Source organism: Chiloscyllium punctatum, chromosome 6 (assembly GCF_047496795.1).
Source record: "Chiloscyllium punctatum isolate Juve2018m chromosome 6, sChiPun1.3, whole genome shotgun sequence".
Taxonomy (NCBI): Eukaryota; Metazoa; Chordata; class Chondrichthyes; order Orectolobiformes; family Hemiscylliidae; genus Chiloscyllium; species Chiloscyllium punctatum.
In genome coordinates this window covers 131,560,029-131,578,213 of record NC_092744.1, presented here as the reverse complement: position 1 = coordinate 131,578,213, position 18,185 = coordinate 131,560,029, and the positions used below count along the sequence as shown (strand labels likewise).

The following is an 18,185-nucleotide window of genomic DNA, read 5'->3' as shown; positions in this document are numbered from 1 at the left end:
AATAAAAGGCTTTAGTGAGATTAAGTACATAAGTGGTGTCACAAACGTAGGTAAGAATTTCCTGGACTGGGGAGACAGGAAGGTGTTGAGGTAGGAAGAGATGAGTCGGGTCAAACAGGCGCAGGCAGCGACAGCAGGTCTTAGGAAGGAGGTAGATCGGGCAGTGTGGGGTTCATGGAAAATGAGGTTGGAGGCTGTGAATGGGAGATTCCCCAAAGGTGATGAGATTGTGATGGTCTGGGAGATCATATCAAACCTGCTCACGCCTATGCGACGAGGTGGCCGAGAGGTTAAGGCGATGGACTGCTAATCCATTGTGTTCTGCACGCGTGGGTTCGAATCCAACTCTCGTCGCTATTTTTGGATTATCACGCTGTCTTGTTGAAATTGGAACTCCAATGGATAGTTTATCTGCATCGACCAGATTATAAAACCTCAAAGAATAATTTGAGACTGATGCCTGAACTTAATGAAATGTAGACTGAAATGGGATAATGAAAAGGAACGCGATTTTCTTTTCCAAGTCAAGTTGCTGTGAACGTTAATCTTATGAAAGAGATCCAGGGAAACCAAATAACGAGAGATGCGATGTGCATCTTTAATGCTATAGGATTCTTAATGAGTGTTTTCTCACATGAAATCTGGAACAGTTTGGGTAGAAGTGATTCATCTTGGTGGTAAGAGCACAGAGAGACACCACAAAATAATAGAGATTTTCAAAAGGTGCAGGGGGTGGGTGTAGCGGCACAGAAAACTGGCTGTGAATGCACAGTAGAGAATTGCCGATGTGGGTGCCATGATTGGCATTGACAGACTTACACATTGATCTCGCCCTTTCCCCCTTGCTCTTGCCATTGATGAAGGCTGGATATAAGACACAGATAAACACAAGATGTGGGAAGCAATCTCCCTCTCGTTATGCACACACTGGATGCATCACAATGAACTATGAACAACTGGAGAAATCAGCATGTTAACTACAGGAAGTGAACGTAAACTGTGGATCAATAACTACAGATTAATGCAGCATAAACATCTAAAGTGTCTTTAAACGAATGTCATTAACAGACGTTTCGTTCTAATACCTAACATGGCTTTCATGGGAAACCAAGTCTCACAAACTTGATTGTGTTTTTTGAAGATGTAGCAAAGAAGATTGATGAGGGCAGAGTAGAAGATGTGATCTATATGGACTTCATGGAGGACTGATTAGGAAGGTTAGATCTCATGGAATAAAGGGAGAACCAACCACTTAGATACAGAACTAGCTCAAAGGTAGACGACTGAGGGTGCCAGTGGAGCGTTGTTTTTCAGACTGGAGGCCTGTGACCATTGGAGTGCCACAGCGATCGGTGCTGGGTCCTCGACTTCTTATAATTTACATAAATGATTTGGATATCAGTATAAGAGGTACAGTTAGTAAGTTAGAGATGACACCAAAATTGTAGGTGTAGTGCACAACGAAGAGGGTAACCTCAGATTACAACAGGATCTGGCCAGATGGGCCAATGGGCTAAGAAATGGCAGATGGAGTTTAATTCGCATAAATGTAAGGTGCTGCATTTTGGGAAAGCAAATCTTAGCAGGACTTATAAAAATAAGGATAAGGGCTTGGGAATGTTGCTGAAGAAAGAGAATTGGAGTGCAGGTTCATAGATCCTTGAAAGTGGAGTCGCAGGTAGATAGGATAGGCAAGAAGGCGTTTGGCATGCTTTCCTTTATTGTTCAAAGTATTGAGTGCAGGAGTTGGGAGGACATGCTGCAGACGTACAAGGCATTGGTTAGGCCACTGTTGGAATATTGCGTGCAATTCTGGTCTCCTTTCTATTGGAAAGATATTGTGAAACTTGAAAGGGTTCAGAAAGGATTTCCAAGGATGTTGCCAGGGTTGGAGGACTTGAGCTTTCGGGGGAGTCTGAACAGGCTGGAGCTGTTTCCTCTGGAGCATTGGAGGCTGAGGGCTGACCTTATAGATGTTTACGAAATTATGAGGGGCATGGATACGATAAATGGACAAAGTATTTCCCTGGAATCGGGGAGTCCAGACTTAGAGGGTATAGGTTTAGTGTGAGAGGGGAAAGATATAAAAGAGACCTAAGGGACAACGTTTTCACACAGACGGTGGTAGGTGTATGGAATAAGCTACCAGAGGATGTGGTGGCTGGTACAATTGCAACATTTAAGAGGCTTTTGGATGGGAATATGGAGAGGAAGAGTATGGAGCGATATGGGCCGGGTGCTGGCGGGTGGGACTATATTGGGTTTGGATATCTGGTCGGTGTGGACAGGTTGGACTGAAGGGTCTGTTTCAATGACATCTCTTTGACCACATTTCAAGATGGATGGCAACAATACCAGTGTTGTTTTGAAATTGAGATCTATTTCATCATTTTACACAGCGAACAAGTTCAATTTAAATAATACAAATCACGTTCGCTCCCACGGCATAAAACTGTGATTTCATTACAAGCAATGTCCTTTTTAAGTAGCAGTTACTCAACATGAAAAATAAGATGTAATTTTTATTGAACATCCATCAATTAACACGATTATCTTATTTCGGATTGACTGCAATATGCACATGCTAAATAAGGTTGAAGAAAGGAAGTATTTGAGTATAATTCGGTGGTGATGAAAAATAAGATTAGATTTTCATGGTGCGGATATTCCACCAATGGCTCCAGTGGTGGAAATGGTCAGTGAGCAATATTTCTATGATGGTATAGAGGTGAGGGAGCTGCCAGGGATGGGATCTCCCACCTCATCTGGAGCAGCGTCTGTAGACATGGACCAGGGAGCATTGTGACATCAGACTGGGAGGTTCAACTACACCTGGAGCTGCTTTTATTAACATGGACCGGCAGGGAGCATTGGGTCATCAGATTTCGAGATCCAACCTCATTTGGAGCAGCATCTTTTGACATGGACCAGGGAGCTTTGCGAGATCAGTCTGAGAGCTCCACCCTCATCTGGAGCAGCTTTTCATGACATGGAGCAGCAGGGAGCATTGGGACATCAGACCGCGAGATCCAATCTCATTTGGAGCAGCTTCATTTGAAATGGAGCAGGGAGATTTGCGAGATCAGTCTGGGAGCTCCACTCTCACCTGGAGCATCTTTTAATGACATGGAGCACCATGGAGCATTGGGACATCAGAGTGGGAGCTCCAATCTTACTTGCAGCAGCTTCTATTTACATGGAGCAGGAAGGAGTAATGGAACGTCAGGTTGGGAGCTGCAACCTCACCTGGAGCAGCTTGTATATACATGGAAGAGGAGGGAGGATTGGGATATTAGGCTGGGGGAAAGGATATTCAACCAATTTAATCTGAAGTAAAGTAAGTCTCAACACCTCAGATGTTAGTTGATTTATGAAGAATCTGTCGTGGGAAAAAATAATTCTTTAGATATTGAAGACAAGTCCTGGAAATATTCAACTCAGGAACACGGATTAATATAGAGAGAAATGCGAGTGATGTTTCAGGTCTTTGACTTTCCTTTTCTGACCGACTCTACACTGGATTACATCACCAAAAGGACTTCTTCACTCATTTTATGTGACTTATTTCCTGCAAATATGAACAGGTCATTGACGCAATCTAAATCTGAAAATTGTGGGAAATGCGATATTGTCATTAGGCTGGAGTTTACCTCGAATTATAGTGGAAACGAAGGAAAATAAGTTGAAATTTCCTCGATCAGCAGTGACCTCGTTGATTGGTTGAGCAGATTGTGAATGGTAGTTTTATTTGAGGACGACTTGAAGTGAATAATTGATGGTGATTATGTTTGATTTTTGTTCACCTTGGGACTGTTACTGTTATTGCTCATGTCCTTGTTAACACCAAAGGTCTGCAGAGTGTAAAATCTCAGTTGTGCATCTGGCCAGTGTTAGAACCATTCGTATACCTGGCTACGGATCAGATGGTTATAAGTTCGAAATTTACTTGGCGCAAGAGCGTTGTGGAGATTCACAGTACATCTAAGCTTTTTTTTTGTTACACTGAGGTGGATAATATTTGGAATTTTCATCTCTACGAACGAAAATTATTTCACTGTCTTCGATAAGATAAACGTTACCAAGGACAATCAGAGTTAAAAATCCCACAGCAGCAAGTTTCATCGAACAGGCGTATGTGGAACCAACAGCTTCTTCGTCAGACGGTTGACAACTGTTGGACTCTAATCTGGCTTTGCATGATTTTCAAATTTGTCCACCCCAGTCCAGCACCAACACATCCAAGTCAGGGGTACCCTCGACACCACGAACGATCGGTTAAAGTCCAGATGATCTTCCACAACATCACGCACGTTGACACATACATCAAGTTTTGGCAAAAAGACACACAGCTGATGAAGGAGCGGCTCTCTGAAAGCTCGTGCTTCCAAATAAACCTGCTGGACTATGCTCTGATGTTGTGTAATTTTTTACTTTGTCTACCCAACTCAAACACTGCCACTTCCATATCATAGAGAACATCAGTCATGTCCCATCGCTGTCAGAGAAAACATTCCTGAAATAGCAACGCACATTGTTCATATGTACGTTTCATTTTCAGATACCATCCCATTCAATCGCTGCAGCTTCTGTGTATGAAAAGCACAGAAAGGAAATAGCTGAGACTCAGTTTTGACAGTATTTTGAAACTCTTTGGGAAGTGGAATCAGAGGAGAATGAAGGATGAACTGTCCGACTGCGCAGAGAGGAGGAAGGCACTTTCCCCTCCTTTGATGGGCTGGGGTATTGACTGATCTAAGGCATTAAACCAGATTCCTGGTAGACCTGCTCTCTCTGCATCAGGAACAAGAAGTCCTGATTTCCTGAACGGTATTGAAACCCAGGCCACTCAGTAAAGGCGCCGAATAGTAACAACAAGACCACCAGGGATGAGGGCAGAAACTGTTGCACCGTTTCTTCATAACACAATTTTTAAAATTATGTCACTGCAGATATGTTTCCCCTCAAAAATGAATGAATAATCAAGTGTTTACAGCACAGAAATGGGTCCCATCATTTCCCTTCCCAGCACCTGGTCTCTACACTTGTAAACTCTTGATGTTTCACGTGTTCATCTCAATGCTAATTACCCTGGAACGTTTTAATATTGTAAAATGCAATAAATGGGATTGAGGTTTGAGATAGGTAAAATATGTTCACACCCAATCGGGGAACTGAAGCCCATTTTTACCCACACACTGAAGCACGCAGGCACATTTTCCCAAGAGTTAAACAGGCCTCAGGAGAAGACAAACAAAAAGTAAGATTTCGCCAGCTTGGCTGATATTGTCCAATTTCAGACTTCAACACCAGTGTCTGGTTACAGCCAAAAAAGGAACCATTCAGCCCCTCCCGTCCGAGTGTTCCTTTCCCATTGTTTCCCCATTACTCTGTAGTTTATCCTGCCTCACCTCGTTCTTGCAGCAAACTAGATCGTTCCTCACGCCCGCTATTTCCTGTCCTGCCGAACGGTTTTCCTCAAGTTCTTGGACTGACAAACAGGAATGGGTTATTTCAAACACTTTCCTCGTTTACAAGGCCAGTGTTATCACCACTGAGCCAGCACATTGCCAGCTCAGAGGTAAGGTCTCATACATTAGAAACTGCAATGCAACAGATGATTGGTTAGCCTCAGTGTTATAAGCCAAACAACAAGACTGGAATGGAGCCGAGGGCATCATGCACAGAAGGATGAGAGAATAGAATGATGAATCTCATGGTGTCCATGGTGGTGTTAACAGAAATCTTCCCTGGTAGTATCGTGATGAGGATTCAATGCTTTCACTGTCATGGCTTGTTAAATGTTAACATTTACAGTAATCGATGTGAAATACTGCCTGATCTTTCGAAGCAGAATGATGTTGTGCAGCAGTCAGAACCGCTTCCCTGTATGATACAGTTCCGCATCAGCAACGTCAGCTGCAATTGCCTGACGTTCAATCAGTTTAAATGAAGAACGGAGGGGGCCTCACTAAAATGGAAGGGGAATGGTGGTTTGTGAGAGTTAACTACATGCCTCGTTGAGCCAGGTTCAATGTTGTTACTGTATATCGGTTTTCCTGTTTACCTTGGTATACTGATCACTCCGGATCAATTATCCATATTATCTGCCATTTGTGATGTTCTTTGTTCATTTCACCTCGGTTCAGTGCTCCCGGGGGACCACGCTTTTTAAAAATTTGGCACGTTTTACTCAGGTCGATTTTGCAGCTTCATATTCAGGCCAACAATTTTAGGAACACAAAGACACCATTCAGACCATCAAGTCTGCTCCACTATTGAGTGGTTTCATATCTGATCGGATAACCTTGAACTGCACTTTCTTTCCTTTATCCATAACGCTTGATGTCTGTGCGGTTTGAAGATTTGGCGATCTCAGCCTCATTACACCTAATGACACTTCCTCAACAGCCTTCTGCTACAAGAAATTCCACAGATCCAGAACTGTCTGAGATATGAAAAGCTTCCTCACCTCTGTTTTAATTGTGAGATCCGCATTCTAATACGAAGTTATAAGTCAAACAACACCAGGTCATAGTCTAATACGTTTAATTGGAAGCATTAGCTTGTGGAGAGCTGCTCCTCTATCAGGTGTTCGTGGAGTACACAGTTATAAGATACAGGACTTATAGCAAAAGTTTACAGTGTGATGTAATTTAAATTATGCATTGAAAAATATCTTTATTGATTGTTAAATCTTCTATCTTTTAGAATGACCATGTTAGCTTCACTACTTTCTTATGTAATTTGCAAACTTTCTTTGAAAGTCACATTCTCAGGTGAACGTTAACAGTTAGTGTCAGCCCCGATAATATTTTGAAGGTGTTACTCCCTGTATGCTGTGTCCGTGCCATAATGTTTAGGCTGACACTAGTCTCCACACAATGGTGAGCACTGCTGCTTCACAGCGCCAGAGACCCAGGTTTAATTCCCGCCTAAGGCGACTGACTGTGTGGAGTTTGCGCATTCTCGCAGTGTCTGTGTGGGTGTGCTCCGGTTTGCCCCCACAGTCCAAAAATGTGCAGGTTAGGTGAAGTAGCCATATTAAAATGCCCGTAGTGTTATGTGTAGGGGAATGGATCTGCGTGGGTTGTGCTTCGGCGGGTTGGTGTGGACTTGTTGAACCGAAGGGCCTGTTTCCACTCTGTAAGCAATCTAATCTAAAAAAAACCACGCTGTAGGCAAGGATGTTTTGAGGCATGGTACATTGGTGAAACCGAGCAAAGGGTTCAGCAACAGATGAATGGAACTGCACATCAAATAGACAGGTGTCCCCCTTCCCAGCTGGAGAGCACTTCTGTGGTCCAGGACATACGACTTCGGACCTTCAGGTGACAATCCTCCAAGGCGGACTTCGACACAGGCAGCAGCTAAATGGGCCCGAGCAGAGGCTGTGAGCAAATTTCGGTACCAATGGGGATGGCCTCAACTGCGACCTTGGGTTCATGTCACAGTACAGGTGATCCCATTGCCCTATCTTCACACAGCGACCCTCCTACACACACACACACACACACACACACACACACACACACACACACACACACACACACGCATATATACGTATTTGGGGTGAATTTGTACTTGCAGGGTTACATTGTACTTAGTTCAAAAACTGCATGAATCCATGTCAGTCTCTGTTAACTCATTTTATAAAATTAGAATCAGTCTAAACATTATGGAACAGACAACAGTACACGGGGGCTGACACCAATTCTTAAAACTCACCTGAGAATGTAATTTTAAAATAAAAAGTTTTGCGCTTTACAAATGAAAGAAGTGACGCTAACATGGTTATTCTAACAGATGGGAAAATTAGCAAACAATGAAGGTATTTTTCAACGTACACTTTCAGTTACATCACACTGTAAACTTGCGCTTAAATTCTGTGTCTTACAACTGTGTACTCCACAACCATCTGATGAATGAGCAGCAGTCCGAAAGCTAGTATTTCCAATTTAACCTGCTACACTATAAACTCGTGTTCTGTGATTTTCAAATTTGCATACCCTAGTCCAAAACCTGCATCTCCAATCATTCGATCCAAGGCATTCTGGTCACAGAACCAGACTTTGTGCATTCAACTTATTAAGTCCTTGAAAAAACCGAAATGTTTCAGTAAACATTATTTTTGTAGTACTGAGTCTGAGCAGGCAAAGGCAACTGCTTTCAACTTTTATTTCCATTTGAATTCATCTCCGATATGAAATTCTCACTGACTCTGACAGCACTGTTACCTTTGCTATTTTGTAATGTCAGGAATTCATGTTCAATTTACGACTTTCATAAGGAACAACAAATATTTTTCCCTGACTGGAAATCCACGTTGGGAAATAGCAGTGAGAGAGCTGAATTTGAAAACTTTCGCACAAAGGAAAACATATGCAATGTTTGCAAAATTTCTTGGTGACTTTGCTTTTGCCTTATTGGTTCAGTGGAAAATTGAAAGCCATTGAGTTTTTAAAAGCATGACGAGAGGCCCTTCAGCTTATTGCATCATTATCAGTCATCAAACATCTGGCTTGTAAACACAGTTTCCAGCACGTGACTCATCGCCTGGTGTGTTCTAACATTTCAAGTCTTCACTTAAATTGTTATTCAATTTCTTAAGTGCTTCAGTGGAACCAAGACAACTCTGTGAACTAACAGTTCTGAGAGTGAAACTCTTTCTCAGAGCCGTTTGTCAGTTTTCCTCAAGATGCTGTGGACATTTTTTCTGTACTCACATCGGAATTGGTTTACCCTGTTTCTTCCTCAGCTTCCTTCTTCTTTCTATTAAATTGTTCAGATTCCAATACAGACACACGGTGCAGGTTGCAGAAGTCACGTGTTTGCACTTTCACTGACACTGTCTCGCCTGGAGCTGCAGTCCTTCGCCACGCTGATTCAGACAGCACAGTCCTTCCTGTGACATGTCCAATGGAAAATGGAAGGACAGGCATTACTAACCCGCAATTTAGAAATTAGCGACAGTTTTAAAACATTTGCACTGCCCCAGCGAGGAATTGATCTCCTCTCTCCCGCATAACATGCGGCGACACGAACCACTACACTACCGAGGACAACAGTTGCAAAGGACATCCCTCAGCCCGTTGTGACTCCATTTGATTTCTTCAAGTTCTAAGGGTTCCTGCCTCTCTGATCCTTACAGACACAGTGTTGCAAATTCCAACACCCGCCGGCCTGTAACGTTTTTCCACACATCGACTTAATCCTTTCTGTCTTTCTCATTAAATTTCTGCTCCCCCCCACGATCGATCTCTCCGTCGATGGGAAACGTTACTTTCAGTCTACCTTATCCATGCCCCTCATTAATTTGTAAATCTGAACCATGCCTTCTCACAAATGCCTCTGCACTGTGACAACCAACTCCAGTCTGTCCTGCCTCTCTTCATGACCAAATCTCTTCAGCCTCGACACGATCCGAGTGAATCTCTCCTGCACCTTTCCCATGGTGATCACATCCCTGGACTTATGTGAACTACAGACAATTGTGTAGGTAGAGTCAAATGAACCTTTTTTTTACATTCTGCATCAGCATGCGGTGTGGCTCTGCCTAGCAGTCTGGAGTCACATGGAGGCCAGAGAAGTTAAGGACGGCAGATTACTTCCGTCAAGGCCTTTAGTGAAACAGATGGGCTTTTCAGACAACGGGTTTAGCGTATTATTAATTGGAGGTATTTCTTGCATTTATATTATACCACTGGCGTAGTGTGGTGAGAATCCAACCCGTCTCACCAGAATGTGACCTGGCCTTTTGTGTTAACAATCCAGCGATAATATCAGTAGGCTATTGCAGAAAGCCGTCATGGCTGATCTTTTTCAATAGAGTATCTTTTCCCCAATTAGTCTCTGTGTCCATTTATTGAGTCTCACGCTCCAATAATCTCTGATCCATGTCAGTAAAAGCTGCTAAAAGAGAATTGATCTCACAGCCAAGATATCCAAACAGATTGAATGATTTGAAGGTGCCAATGAAGAGATTGGGGCATGGTCGCCAAGCAACAGTAAGTGCAATGGCATAGACTGGACGGTATCAACGTGAAAGTGTATGTGTGATTGTGTAATGCCTCAGTCAAATGGGACGAGGGACGGAAAAGAGAGTGAGGGCGAGTGGGAGGGAGGGACATCTTCGAGAACTTTTGGGTTTAAATCCTGATGCATGAAACGCTGAAACATCAGAGAACGAAATTCGATGGAAAACAAATCATCACCTCGGAGAACATTATCATGTAAAAACGAGTTATTTCTTACCGTGTTTCATCAAAAGTAAAAGTTTGAAAGAACTGACCGCTATGATGTGGATTCAATGCGAAGTTGTGGGAATTACAATGCAGAAAACGAAATACTAAATGGTTGCAGCACTCCACAGACCCCACTTGCAAACTGCAGCCAGTATGGTGGCAGAGGAAATGTCAGGAAGAATACACAATATCGCGAATTAGCGACAGGCATGTGGAAACTCAGAATGGGCTAAATCTTTAACTTTAACGTCCCCAGAGTCTGTGGAGATTCCATGAATGAGAGTGTTGGAGAATGGGATTAATGAAACTGTCCAAACTCATGGGACAGTGCAGGATATTGTTGAAACGTATGCTTCAATAGCATTATAGTTTAACATCGGCTACTCCATCACTTTGCCCACACAACGCAGTACCAACTGCTGCAGGCAATCACACTTAATTCCAGTTCCAGACCCGGAATCAGGGAAACTGTGTGAAGCAGCCACGAAGATCCAACTGGAAGTTGAGATGGAATGACGGGAGAGGGGCGTGTGTATTTCTGAGGTTGGGACTGCTCCTGGTCAAAAGCAGGGCGGAAGGGAATAGTTGCCGCCATTTATTATATTATAGCCATAAGCAGTACATGTTGCTGATACAGCCAATTGGCGCATCTAAAGCGTGTTGAACCTTTAACTTTGGGGTGGCAATGTTCGAGATTTCATTTCCCTATTTCGATCAGTGTTCTTGACATTGGCAGTAGCAGCTGCTTATGTTTGCATCATCCTAGGATCAGCTTCTTGTTCCCAGTAAATTCTGCAACCTGGAAAAGGTGGTGTTGTGGTTATATAATAAACGAGTCGTCCTTGGGGACTCACACTCTGAACTGGTAATGTTAAAGTTCGACGAATAAAACCTGGAATGGAAGCCTGACCTCAGGAACAGAGAACATGCCTTTAATTTCCTGCAATCCCATTCATGCATGACCCTTTTGCAGGGGATGCTACCATCTTTACCCAATCCTGCCTACTTGTGACTCCAGGTGCAGAACAACATAGCTGACCCTTCATCCGAGAATGCGGACACTGTGTGTTGGCTGGCCATTCAGCCCATTCCAGTCGACACCATCCCTCCGTAGCACATCTATCAGACCCTCAATCCAAACCTATTCCATTCCCCTTCATTTCCCATGACTGATCCCAGTAACCTGCACACCTTCAGACTGTGGGCGGAAACTCACACAAGCAAAGAGAGAATGTGCAAATTGCACACAGTCACAGGAGACTGGGATCGAATCCATGTCTCTCGTGCAGCGAGGCAGCAGCGAAACAGGATGAACAACAAATGTTGTCCTGACCAGCGACATCCACGCCCTGTGGATATATCAGGAAGAATAAAAACATATTCACAATATGGACAACGAGACTTACGCGTGCGTGGACATGATTTGAACCAATTGTTCACCCTGGGTAGATACAAAGACACCGATATCACAGAGAAACCAGGGCAATGTGGAATTCAAATACCTGCTGCAGTGGAAACATATTTACTCAGTCAAACTGGGGACTGTTCAACAGTTCCATGTATGGAAGGGCTCAATGGCCAATAAAAACTCCAGCGTAGCCAGCAATATTGCATATCCCAGATGGAGGTCAATTAAACTGTCAATGCTGCTGTTAATCCCAACCAGCTGCCGGATTCATAGCGTCATAGTCATAGACTCACGCAGCATGAAAACAGGCCTTTCACTCCTTCCACCTCATATTGCTTCTGTAATTGCTGAGGGTTAATAATGCCCTTGTAATATTATTACTGCATTGTTAATATTAATGTCCAGATATAATTCTGTGGACACGTGTTCAAATCCTGGCATGGCAGATGCTCGAATTTTATTTCAATATATACCTAGCGTTGAAGAGTCTAATGATGATGTTGAATCAGTTGTTGTCGATCTGATTCACTAATGACTGATAGGGAAGGAAACTGCCATACTTATCTGGTATGGCTGGCATATGGCTTCAGATCCATAATATCGTGGCTGAGTCTGAACTGTCCAATGGGCAATAATCATTGACTTGGTATGAATGAATAGCTTTTTTCTAATCCCACGGAAACTTTACAATTCACTTGTCGATCCAAATATCCTGTAAAATTGTAAAAGTACTTTCATTCATCACTGCCTCAGGAAGCAAATTGCACACATCAAACATCCTCTGTTAACAAAAGCCTCTCATGTCTTATTTTAAATCTCTCTCTTTTCAACGAAAACATTTACCCTTTCGTCTTGAAGTGCCCTGCTTGGAGAAAAGACAGTTACAGTTAACTCGAGCTGAACTCTCAATAATTTATAAATTTCTATCAGGTCGCCGTTCAAACTCCAGTGCTCGAGTGAAAATATTCTCAGTCTGTCCAGCCTTTCGTTAGGGCGGCACAGTGGCACAGTGGTTAGCACTGCTGCCTCACAGCGCCAGAGACCTGGGTTCAATTCCCGACTCAGGCGACTGACTGTGTGGAGTTTGCACGTTCTCCCCGTGTCTGCGTGGGTTTCCTCCGGGTGCTCCGGTTTCCTCCCACAGTCCAAAGATGTGCAGGGTCAGGTGAATTGGCCACGCTAAATTGCCCATAGTGTTAGGTAAGGGGTAAATGTAGGGGTATGGTTGGGTTGCGCTTCGGCGGGGCGGTGTGGACTTGTTGGGCCGAAGGGCCTGTTTCCACACTGTAAGTAATCTAATCTATAACTCAAACATTCCCCACTAGCCATACGCTGGTATACCTCTTCTAAACCTAATCCAGCTGAATAATTTCCTTGCTTTTACTGGGCGACAAGAACTGGATGCAGTACTCCAGAAGAGGCCTCTCACAATGTGCTATTCAACTTCAACATAACGTACCAACTCCTACGCTCAAAGGACTGTGCAACGCAGGCAGGATGACAATTTTTTTAACCACTCTGTCTATATGTAAAGCAAACTAAAAAGAAATATTTAACTGCATCCCTGGCCTTCATTTTTCACAACACTATGCAACGCTCTATCACTAATTGGATAAGCCCTACTCTTATTTAATGTAGCAAAATACAATACCTTCCCTTTATCCAGATTGAACTCGGTGTGAAACTTTTCAGCCCAAAGATGCATAGGAATAAGATCCTTCTGGAAACTTAGATCACCTTCCTTACAGTCTCCAATTCTGGTGTCCTGTACAAGATTATGAACCAAAGCTTCTGAGTTCCATTTTTTTCTCATTTGGTTAATGATTTATATTTATTTGTCTTGGCCATCATTTAGCAGTTTGCAAATCAGGTAACAATTAGTTATGTCTTTAACCATGAGGAAGATAGCCATAGACTGCAGGGAGATTGGAAACAATTGGCAAGAAAATGTGCTGAAAGGAATTCAATCCAGTGAAGTGGGTGATAATGAATTTGGGGAGGATGAATGATAACAGTGTGAATACTGAGTGGTTTAAAGTTATCAAAGAGAAATTGGAGTAGACATTCACGAATCTTTGAAGTTGATTGGACAAGGGATCAAGTGGTCTCGAGGGGTTGGAGATACTTTCTGTTCTTGACCCCAGGTGGGAATGTAAGAGCAGGGAAATAATGCTGGAACTTTAGCAACGGCCTATTCAAGATCAATGGATAGGGGAATCAGTTGGACAGAAGTGCGTACTGCAGGTGCTGGAAATCAGAATCAAGATTAGAGTGGTGCTGAAGAAGCACAGCAGGTCAGGCAGCATCCGAGTTGCAGAAAAAAAATAACGTTTCGGGCAAAAGCCCTTCATCAGAAATAAAGCTGGGAGCCTCGAGGTTGGAGAGGTAAACGGGAGGACTGGGTCTGGGAAGAATTTAGCTGAGAGTGCAAGAGGTGGATGGAGATGGAGTTAAAGGTTATAGATCGAAGAGGAGGGTGGAGCGGAGAGGTAGGAAGGAAGATAGAAGGTGGGACAGGTCAGTAGGATGTGTGTCAAGCTAGAAAGTTGGAACTCGGATAACGTGGGCGTGGGCACATAAGGAAACTGGTGAAGACCACGTTGATGCCCTGGGGTTGAAGGGTCCCGAGGTGGAAGATGTGGTGTCTGGTGGTGATGGAATGGCGGTGGAGGAGACCCAGGAACTGCATGCCCTCGGAAGAATCGGGGGGGGGGGCGAGTAGTTGACGTTTTTGGTCATGGGGTGTTGGGGTTGAATGTTGCGGGTGCCCTGGAAATGTTCTCTGAAGCGGTCTGCGAGAAGGTTTCTGTTGGTCCCAATGTAGAGGAGACCGCATCAGGAGCAACAGATGCAATAAATGACACGTGTGGAAGTGCACATGCACATTTGATGGATGTGGAAGGCTCATTGGAGCCTTGGAAGGATGTGAGAGGGAAGATGTGGGTGTAGGTTTTGCAATTGCTGTGGTGACAGGGGAAGGTGCCACGAGGGGAGAGTGGGTCGTTGGAGGGCGAGGACTTGACGAGGTAGTCGTGGAGGAAACAGTCTTTGTGAAAAGTGGATAGGGGTTGGGAGGGAAATATATCCCTTGAGGTCAGTGTTGCTGACACTTTTTACAAACCCACTTATTCCAACAGGTATTTGGATTATACCTCCTCCCACCCCACCTCTTGCGCAAAGTTATCCTGTATTCCCAATTCTTCCACCTCAATCGCATCTGATCCCAAAGGTACAGTTTCACCACAGAACACACCAATTAACCTTCTTGTTTAAAGACAGGAACTTCCCCTCCTATGTGGTTGAAGATGCCCTCCAACGCATCTCCTCCATGTCCAGTACCCCCACCCACGAACCGCACACATGCAACCACAGCAAGGACAGAACCCCCAGTCCTCATCTTCTATCCCACTAACCTCCGCATAAATCACATCATCCTCTGACAGTTTCGCCACATCTAAACAGATCCCACCACCAGGGATATATTCCCCTCCCCACCGCTATCCACATTCTGCCAAGACCATTCGCTCTGTGACTACCTTGTCAAGTCCCCGCCCTCCAATCACCCACCCTACCCTCCTGTCACCTTCCCCTGTCAAAGCAGGAATTGCAAAACCTGCACTCACAGCTACCTCTTCATTTCTGTCCAAGGCTCTAATGGAGGCCTCCACATCCAGCAAAGTTTCTCCTGCACTTCCACATATGTCATTTCTTGTATACATTCCTCCCGATGCGTTCTCCTCTAAATTGGGGAGAGGAGATGTGTTCTCATAGAGCACTTCACTGAATATCTCCTGGATACCCACAAGAATCAACCCCAGTGCCCCTGGCCAAATATTTGAACTCCCCCTCCCACTCTCCCGAGGACATGCAGGTCCTGGGCCTCCTGTATAGCCACGGCCTCACGACCCGATGCCTGGAGGAAGAAAGCCTCATCATCCGCCTCGGGACTCTTCAATCCCATGGCACCAATTTGGACTTCACCAGTTTCCTCATTTCCCCTCCCCCTACCTTACCCCAGTTCCCACCTTCCAGCACAACACTGTCCTCCTGACCTGTCCCACCTGTGCATCTTCATTCCCACCTATCCATTCCACCTTCTTCTCTGACATGTCATGTTCATCCCCCACCTGCATCCACTTACAGCACTCTCAGCTACCTTCTCCCCAGCCCCACACCCTTCCCATTTACCTCTCCATCCCATATGCTCCCAGTCTCATTCCTGATGAAGAGCTTTTTCCTGAAACGTTCATTGACATGTATGCTTCTCCAACACCACTGTAATCTTGAGGGGAGTCAGTTGATTGAGAGGGTTTTCGGATATTTTCTATTGTAGACCACAGGCTGTGGATGATAGCAGAACTTTAGCAACCAGCAGGTTAGGGAACATCTAAAGGACTGAGCACAGGTCTGGTCACCGCATCAGTCCACATTTTTTTAAAATTGTAAGATAAAAGATGGAAGGCTGAAGTATGCAACTTTGCCCATCAAGGCCGTTTCACCAACGAGTTTATCACTGATTCCTTTCCAAGTCAGGGTGCTATGGGCCTTGGAGGATAATATGAAAATGGTGGCGTTTCCTTACATCTTCCAATCTTGTCCTTTTCGTCAACAAAGCTATTGAGCTTTGAAGCTTCTGTCAAAAATGCACGAATGACTTACTCCAGTGCATCTTGTACTTAGTGAACTCTGCTGCAACTGTGCCTTAGCAGTGAAGGGAATGAATATTGCAGGTGTTGAAGAGGGAACACTCAAGTGACTGCATTGTCGTGGACGGTGTCCAGTTCCTTAAGTGTTATTGAAGTTACACCCATCCACGCAAATGGAGAGAAGTTTGTACACTCAAGTGACTGCATTGTCGTGGACAGTGTCCAGTTCCTTAAGTGTTATTGAAGTTACACCCATCCACGCAAATGGAGAGAAGTTTGTTCCACATCTCATTTCTGCCTCGCAAACGATGTAGGATTCACCGAGCAATGAGTGGAGTTTATAATCAAAGAATGTCTCAAGAACATGTTGTTGATGTCGAAGTGTTTATGTAGCCTGTTTCGATCCGTTTTTTCCCAAAAAAATAGGTCTGTGGACGATTGAACGGGATAATTTGTTAACAGTAAAGCCATTGAATGTCAGTGGGATATGATTAAATTCTCATTTGTCAGAGTGATCATTACACTATTTCGTCCTTGTGTGACCCAGTCTGATTCCAGTCGCTGTCTGATTTCAAGTTCCAAATCCCGTCTGTGCTTGAAATTTCAACTGTTTCTTCGCATAAATGTTTCCACCTGCCTTAATAATATGTAAGGACGCTGCAGGGGACAGCAGAGATTTACGGACATGTTGTCAACACTGGAGAAAATAGAGCTTCTTGGAATGATTGGTTAGGCTGGGATTATTCTCCTTGAAACAAAGGAGGCGGAGTTCAGCTCTATAATCACATAATATCATTTATACACGTTCAATATTCATGGGATCTTGACATGGGAGTTACGGACAGGTGGTTTACCCTCTGGTGTGAGGAGAGCACCAGAGGACATGAACTCAGAATTAGATATTGCCTATTTAATTCAGAAATGAGGACTAATTTCTTTGCTCAGTGGCCAGTGAATTATCAGATCAGCCATGAGTTCCTTGAATGGTGGAGCAGACTCGATGGGATGAATTGACAGACTTCCAATCCTACATAATTTTGTCTCACGCTTTACTTTATTGATACCGTTAAAATCTGAGGGGATGGGATGAAGTGATAGAAAACGTTTCTCAAACTGATCAGACAGATCAGGAACTAGGCTCATAAGCTCTTGAACAAGAAATGTGCTGTGGCCTGGAGACAACAAATGGCACTGGGCACACCGCAGATGGGTATGTGCAGAAGTCATGTTTGCTAAAGAAAATTGGTGGATCTAATATTGTTGCCAACTTGGTGATCACGCTGGATGATGGATCGCGGTATGATTCACACAGCAAAAGGTTGTGAAAGAATAAAAGATTCGTTGCATTTGAAAAGTTTTCTGCGGTTCCAATTCAATTGACTTTTAAAATACTGATCAGAACTTTGTGTGGAGTATTACATTAAAATTCACAATCCCACTGGATAAACTATTGCACCCAATCTCTCCTTATTTGTTTCACTTTCATTCGATGTAAATTCATAAAAAGTCAAGGTGGAATGAAAGAAGGAAAGAAACGTTTGCACTCCTTTTCATTATCCCAATTTAACTTACAACAGAATCAAATTGCTTTATTTCGACTTTGATGAGGTATCAATTTATCACAAATCTCCGGTGCAATGAAGGGCAAGACCAAGATTCTCCATCCAATGTATTCTAAAGATGCGAGGCACAAAGGGAAATCACAGCTGTGTTTGATAGAAGTAACAGCCAGAGAAGGATTCAAATCCACACATGCACAATGAAAGAGCAACCCGTCGCCTTAACCTCTGGGCCACTTCAGCCCATTGCAAAGAGTCTCACATGTGACCCCGTCAAGATCGCATATGGTGCACCGAGGGGATAAGAAATTCCCTGAGCGGAATCGAATCC

General features: G+C 43.9%; 1 non-coding gene across 1 annotated transcript; it reads left to right on the top strand.

The window, feature by feature from the left end:
• The first annotated feature begins 272 nt into the window (after positions 1-272).
• Positions 273-354, top strand: trnas-gcu (transfer RNA serine (anticodon GCU)). Its single transcript has one exon. It is a non-coding gene; the product is annotated as a tRNA-Ser (tRNA).
• The last annotated feature ends 17,831 nt before the right edge of the window (positions 355-18,185 follow it).